Here is an 8,320-nt window from a genome sequence, read left to right on the forward strand (position 1 = left end):
AGAAGAGATGATCAGGGGACATAGTCTGTATAAGTGGAAATTCTTAGATGGACTTTCCAGGAAGAATAATTAAATAGCAGGACAGACTCACTTAGATATGATTTTTTTTTTCTTTATCATCTTTGTCCTGATCCTTCTTGCCCAGGGTGGATAAGGATAATTGCGGTCCAGTAGCTATCTTGAAAACAATCATGTCCTAAGGAAAATGGAGAAAACTAAAAGGAGCCTCATTCTCTTCTGATATCAGGAAACTCATACAGTACTGTGTGGAAAAAATACTAATAATAAATTTTTGTTTTGTATAAGCCATTGTTTTTTAGGACTGTCAGCTGAGATGCAATTTCAAACAAATATAATAGCTGTATCATTAGTAAATGATGGCTTTTTCTCCCTTTTTTTAACCACTTATTGTGTACAATCTTATTACATTGGCAGGACTTTACAGACTATGTTAAATAATAACTGTGACAGCTTCTTTGATCTAGAATTCAGTTCGAACATATTTCCAAGTCTATTTGAGTCTTACCTTCCCAAACACTGATCTCCAATGTTTGACATATTCTGGCTCTCATCTCATGGGCATCCTTGAAATGAACAGGTCCCCGTATTTGTTGCCATACCCAAATCCCAAGAGTTGGCTCTACCTTGCAGAGGTCCCTATTCATTCATACTCAAAGTGATTGCAATGATCTCACCTTGACCCCTTTTGCATTTGTAACTGCAGTAATTGTGAAAGAAAGTAACACAGGGGATCATGACGGAGAATGAAGTGTTACTTAGAACAGCCGATCAATGGCTGGGAAGTTACTTAGAATTCTACTACTACTTGAAATTTAAAAATAAAGTTGCTGAAATTAAAACCTGTGATATAAATGTGAAAAACTGCATTAAGTGAGATAAAAGCTAGCAGTTAGCCTTTTATGAAAAGGCTCCAGGAAATTATATGTGGTCATGAAAATATTATGTTTCAAAAGACCCTTTCAAAAGAAATAGTACAAAACTACCATTGGAAGCACTTTTGTGATTATGAAAGAGAATTATTCCCTATAGAACAATGCACCTAGCATGGCTGGAATGGGAAGATTATTTTTTTACATGTAAGTGCTTCTCTGATTATAAATGAGCAAATATTAAAGTGCAAAACAGAAAAAACCCGATCAGATAATAAGTCCATTAAGAGCAGTGGTCTGAAAAATATGAGTTTCAATATCTGATGTATTGAAACTCTCAACCACCATAAAATAAATGTAATAATAATTTTATTAAAAGTAAAGAAGTATGATAAAATTTATAAGAACTAACAGAAATTATGTAAAACAGAGTAACTAACACATGAAGCCATAGTTTTGTTTAGAGAAATAGTGGTCTAAAGGCTATAAATAATAAGAGAGTATAGTGGCTAATTACATATATAGAAATATAACACATGGAGTATTCATTTGTGGCAGTTAAAAATTTCTTATATCAAAGACTGGTGTATTTTCATTTCCATTGAATACTGTTTCCCTGTCCTTCATGAGGACATTGAAGGAAAAGAACACTACATCGTGATCTCACATATTAAAAGAATTCTATACCTGCTGTCAGAAGAAAAGAAAAAAAGACCAGTGATTATACATGAATTAAGAAAACCGATTTCTCTCCTCTCACTAGGGAAGAATTAAACTATGCTGAAAATTAATGAGAAGGGCTGTGATAAGAAACGTGACACCCCATGTAGTGCTGTCTTCTGCTCAAACTTACCCTGACACACTATTGCCCTCAACTCCTGCTAGGAAGGCAAAAAAAAAAGATATATAAAACGTGAGCTCAGGAAAGTTATCTTCTGAGTACAGAGTGACAAAATTGGAGTCTGGTGGTTTTGGGGATTTCATCTTGCCATCTTGCTCTCTTTCAGACTTTTGGCCTTGTCAACAAGCTAGTTCTACATATCATTGAAGATAAGCTACCACATCCAGCCATCTTTAAATGTCCATTCAAAACAATGCCCACCAGAAATACATTTCTTTTTCTGAAATCCTCAGTGTACTTCCTTTCGTATCTCAACAGCGAGAATTTTTTCTTATGAACAAAGCTAAAGCAATTATCCTGAAGAATGAAACCATTGAGATAGGCTTAAACCAACAAGGTAAATGATACTGGGCCATGTCCTAGAGCAGGGATATCAGTGTTTTCTTGTCGTTTTTTTTTTTTCAATCGGATGCTAGTAAGCAAGAGTATGACATTAATAATGTTTACTCTAATTCTGTGCCTACCACAAAATCTTGTAATGATAGTTTGTCTTCCCATGTTGTTTGTCTATGGAGTGAAAATACGTAACTATAAATAGAAGTGTCTTGGACTTTTCAGTTATTCCTCATTCTAAAGTAATAAGTTGGCTTGCTGATTTCATGGAAGAAAGATAAAAGGAAGATGGTGTTGCAGCCAAAAATTCCTGAAACCAGACTTGTCAAACAAACCTCCTCTAAGGAAGTTTCCAAGGAGACTATTTATAAGGTGGGAATAGAAAATGAGAATAAAAGTATGAGTTGATTAGGTGGGTCAGTATCAAATCTTTACAAAATTGAGTTCTAATTAACAATTAAGTAGGCATCATGATTAAAGCTAAAAGGAGGCTTCTCTATAACTCTAATTTTTAAGTAAAACTATTGGGATTATATCATATTCTGGTCAGCTCTGTGCTATAGCAACTTGAAGCTTTGGCAAGATCCTTTAAAAAAAAGTATGGATGCCATTGATTTTACACTTTGTAAATTCAGTAATATATATATTCAGATCCCACATGTCATTGAATTGAGTAAACCATTAATTTTTAAATATACCATTCATTCAGGTACCACTAAGAAAATAAAACTACCAATTAAATCATGACATCATTGTCGAGAACTGTAAACAATTAAGATTTTACTCTACTTGGAACCTAACAAGTTAGCTTTCCACAGTTTCATGAGTGCTGGTGGAAGACTTGAGACTCCTGGATCAGAGTTGAAGCACAGTTTATTATTCACAACAATAGCAACAGCTAGAGTATTAGCATTCTTGTGCCAATTCCCCAATTGCCAATTCCCATAGGTCAACAGGAAGGGGATCGTATGACACCTATTTACACGGTAGGCTGTGTTACAGTAGAGGAGCCCTGAGTTAATGGAACCCGAATCTTTTATAATGGGTAATCAGATACTTGTCAGCCATCTCAGAGAAGTAATTTTTAGGTCTCATTACCAAAAAAAAATATTACTTGTAATATGACGACAGTAATTTCCAGCTTATGGGATTATTTTGAGCCTTAAATAAGATAAAATACATAAATGTATGTGCAGGGTAACTGCCACATTATAATAGGATTAATAATAGTGTTTAATAGATGTTAGTTTTCTATTTTTCCTTTCATATTGTCCCCTGTGAAATAGACACTCCACAAATGCCACACTCTAGCTCCCCAAATTCTATACCCGCTAGCTGCTTAAAACTTGACTTTCTCTAAATAGGGAAAAACGTTGCTTTCAAAATTACAGAAATTGTTAATAAGTAAAACATTTGCCTAGTATAAAATGACTAAAAAACAGTAGAATAGGTGAATTTGAGGATGCAAGTGCATCAGTAAAAAAAGGCAATATGGACAAAAGGAAAAAATCATTCAGAAAGTGAAACTGGTATCACAAAAAAATGTAATTTATTTTGCAATTATGATTTAGATGAGCCCAAGCTGTAACTACCCACTTAACCCTATTAGGCAATACAATTTCCTCTATATGACCTCTTTTATAAAGTAAGATGTGGAAAATTTTGGTTCAAATCCAATCTGGTGCAATTGGGAAATTCTTAACTTAAACTAAATAAACCAATTAATTCAATCAGTTAACTGAACAGTCTGTTAACAGGCACAACAAAATTGTAAACAAATAAAGAATTGAATAAATAAATAAACAAATAGACAATTAAGTACGATTCTATAATTTAGCCTGTAAGTCTTTTATCACAGTTTGGAAGATATGCTGTGTTTCTGTCTGAATGCTATAAGTCATTTTAGCATTTCTATTTTCTATCTTTTATCAATCTAGTGGGTTTGAAATAATTACATAACATTTCAAAGTAAATATGGATCATTTATGGCTGAATTTTTAAAATTTTACAATGAAGTAATTGTTCCATAATTTCTTTAACTGTTCACCCAAAATGATGCAATACATTTTGAATGCAATATTGACAGACTTTCAAGTTATGAGCTTATAAAACCAAGAGCGTTAAGTTGGTTATTTGTTTTATCCTGCTTCATCATTTATGTCTAATGCAAACCCAAAATATTATTGCTTAAGTTATCTTTTTTTACTCTGTTCCCTTTTAAAAGAAAATATCTCTGAAAAGTTTGAGATATTGCTTAAAATTTCATTTATTTCTATTTTTTCTAATAAGTCATCTAATCTACATCATAAAAAGTAAACTTTTATATTGGATAATAGCTGCTTTTAGAATCTCCATGGTACATTTATAGAAATATGCCACAATAACATGTATCTAAGCATATATAATATTATATACACATTGGGAAAAAATTTAAGTAACTGCTAATCCAATATCTGGTACATCATCATACTTTTCATACCAGTGTTTTACAGAATTTTTAAAGAAATCCCTAATGACCATAACAAGTGTCATTCATAGCTATAGAAACTTCCAAAAGTAAGATTATCTATTAGGTAAGATTATCTATTCTGTGTATAAATGGTGCCCTCAGCTTCTGTATGTCAGCTGTAGTCTTTGGTTGTAGATACAACCTTAGTAGAAATCGAGAAAATGATGCCTCCAATTAAGGTTTGCCTTATTGTTTTTTAAATCAAAGACTTCTTGTCATCACATATCTCAATATTTTTAATTTTTGTAACTCTCAGGTCTCTATTCATTTACTATCTGTATTACCTTTTCCTTTCCTAATGTCAGTCAATTATTCTTTAAAACAGCCGTTTCAAAACGGATCACTTTCTACATCAACGTGTTGCAGTACAGAAGGGCACAGGTTCCTGCCAATATGGCAATAAAAGAAAAGGGGAAAAAGGAGCAAGAAAACACACAAAAACACACACACACAAAGTCACAAACACACCAGACAATATCAAAGGTAGTCACAAGAAAAAATTCAGTTGTGCCACTTCCTCCCTCCCCAATATTAAAACATTTCATATTTAACTGCTCCCTTCCACTAACTAAATACCCCATGGAATAAAATGATCCTTAGGGCAGATTTTTATCACATGGAGAGAGTGATGAATTGACAGTCGGCTTCTAAATCAAAAGGGGAGAGAAGGCAATGTGTATATGCTGACCTATGGCAAAAGTAAGACTCGATTATGCCAGCCATACAGGCATCCTCATGAAAATGTGCTTAAGGTTTCCCAAATGAAATCCAGACTAGCCTGACAAATCCCTACTCTGAAAGCCATAGCCCGCACAGTCTGCAGTTGCTGCTCACAATGTTACCACCTCATCAGTCTTGTCAGAAAGACAGTACTTCATTGAACATAGGCTTATGAGCATTACACTTGAGCACAGAGATAAGCAATGCCTTTACATCCATTTCCTTCAGGAAGCCATGGTGTTAAATAGCTGGCTCATATTTATAAAAAATTCAGGAGGGTAATTTCAAATGGCACTCTTGCATGAAAGAAATTAAAAGCGGCTGGTGTGAAATAAAGCATTTAATAGCATTTAAGGCTAATTTTTACGCTGATGTCTCTGTGCATGCTGTTCCCCTCCCTAGGAATGCCTTTTCTTCTCTTTGCCTGTTCTTCCAAGGCCATTTTAAAGCTCATGTCCTTTGTGAAGTATTCCCCACATGTTTTTAGCCATATTGATTTCTCTCATCCTTGAACTTGAACTTATCATGCACAAGGTGCATTTTACTATTCACTTTTTTTCTAGTTATTCCACTCTCTAATTAAATTATCACTTTCTATGAAAAGAAAGAATTACCTTTATAGATTTTTTTAATACATCTTTTCTTTAGTACTAGGGATATAGAGTTCAAAGAAAAACAAGAACTTCGTCCACATGGAGGTTACTTCCTATTTGACAGAGACAACTAACGTGATGAAATAAAATATATTCAGATAGTCACAGGTGACCTATAGAAATTAAAACATGGTGACATGATAGGAGTGATGAGGGGACAGTATTTTATATTGGGAGATTAAGAAAAGCCTCTCAAAGGAAGTGATATATGACCGGAGTCCTAACTTATGAGAAAGAACTAAGCAAGCATTGATATAGAAGAGTGTACCAGGCAGAAGGAAGAACAAGTTAGTAACTGGTGAACTGAATTTTGTTTCCTTCAAAAGGAAAAACATTTAGCTGTATCTCTGTAATTCGGTCCCCATTATACCTCTCGGCTCTTTAGCTCTGCGCCTAGCTCTTCAGTTTATCCTTTTAATTTCTCCAATTATGTGTGTTTATCTTTCCTCACCTCCAGGAGTGAGTAAATAATATAGGACTGAAGCTGACCTAATCTAACAAAAAATCGGGAGGAGAGAGATCAGTGAGGAAAATGGATGTTATTAAAAATTCATGAGAAAAAGAAAGAAACAGATCTGACAAACAAGAGAGGTTTTCTATTAATATGGAAGAGCAAAATGATTTCAAGAAAGCTGTGTCTGCCCCATTCAACACACTCTGTTTTCATGGTGGCTTGTTTAGCAGAAATACAGCAGAATGTTTGAATCATAGTGTTCCATGCAGACCAGAGATTAGCTCAAACATTCTTTTTCAGTAAGAAAAATACTAAATTTTAATAGTAAAGACATTACCTAATGAATTAGGACACAAAGTTTGCTTGAAATCGTTCTTTGGAGGAGGGAATGCCAAATTTCTATTCAATTAAGAGAAAAAACAAAGGTCTAACCTTTACAATCCAGAAGTGTTTGTTTATTCTTTCTTTGTTGTTTTTAATACCCATTTTCCCATGAATTCATGGAGAATAGGTCCAGCAGCTCAGGCTGTTTTCTAGTGGTTCCCACAAAGTCTGCTTCTCTGGGTAGAGCAGGCTGATGCTTCCACTGAACCCAGGCACCTTTCTCCTTGGCTTCCTTCCTTTCTGATCATTTTTCTTCATGAGTTTCAGGAAGCTCCGTGGCTGTTAGGGCATATATGCTCAATACACACATTAATTCTCTTGGCTAGAATCTTATCCTTAACTTGTTTGTTTACAACAATGCCAAGAGAAAGCTGGGTAGCATGGTAGATTCTACCAGTTTTGCAATGGTAATATTTGTGGGGCATTCCTTTTTGAACAGGATCCGTTCGTTCGATGTCTACAATATCACCTTCTTGTAGACTCACATGTATGTGGTCAAAGGAACAACTCCAAGTTTTTCTAAAAGGCCCAGAGAACAAATAGCAGATGCCTCTCCACTTTCCCTTTGTTTTAGCCATTTTGGCTAATTACTGGAATATGGCAGTTCCCCTCAAAAGGAGCTCAAATTTTTTAATACATGTACAAACAGCACCTATTGTTTCACTGTAATTTTGAGGGGAAGTACATGGAAATGTAGCCATGAGAGACGCCACAGGCCAAGCAAAGATGTCAAAATGAAAACCAATGCTCCTGTCTGCACAAGAAAATCATAAACGTGGCCATTTCCTATAGATCGAATATACCTTTTGACTGGTGGAGTTGAGGATTATCATTCACTGAATATTATGTAGTCTTTGTAGTGTCTCCAGGTGACTGACATTCTTACAACATCAAATAATCTGTCTTTATGTGCCACTATCCCTCCTCTTGACTAACTTATTCAAGAATACTATGTGCACGTATATTTTAATCCGCTCAGGAAAAAAAATGGATGTATGTTGTGCTAACAGAATAGGGATATGAGGTGTCAGGAGGAGCTCCCCCAACTATGAAAGTCATGGTTTGTTTATTTTTTGGTTTTTGTTTTCTTCTGATTGATGAAGGTAATTGCTTTGTGGAGCTTCAAATTTGGAAAGCCTTCGTAATTCATTAGTTTAAATTGCACACTTTAATATTTATGCAGGAAAGTGGTTGCAAGATTTATAGCACAATAAAATACCAATTGGTAACATACCGTGTTAGTCATAATTATTATTAAGAACTACTTAACTAGGTAGCTCACATTTCATGTCTTCACTGAACACTTGTAGTCCGTACTCTCTCCTCTCTCTTCCGTGTCTCTGAGGTGGGAGAAGTGTTTAATAATATTTTCACTTTATTTCCCAGATGCATGGGGACTATTTGTAATCTAAGTTTATGGAGATGATTTAAAGCTTCTCCCAAAGAACAAAAAAGAAAGTGAAGATGTCTTTAAGA

General features: G+C 34.6%; 1 pseudogene; it reads right to left on the minus strand.

Moving 5' to 3' along the window:
* Positions 1–6,915: 6,915 nt before the first annotated feature.
* LOC139082623 (large ribosomal subunit protein eL21-like) lies at positions 6,916–7,422 on the minus strand (annotated as a pseudogene).
* Positions 7,423–8,320: the final 898 nt, after the last annotated feature.

Source organism: Equus przewalskii, chromosome 3 (genome assembly GCF_037783145.1).
Source record: "Equus przewalskii isolate Varuska chromosome 3, EquPr2, whole genome shotgun sequence".
In the NCBI taxonomy this organism is placed as follows: domain Eukaryota; kingdom Metazoa; phylum Chordata; class Mammalia; order Perissodactyla; family Equidae; genus Equus; species Equus przewalskii.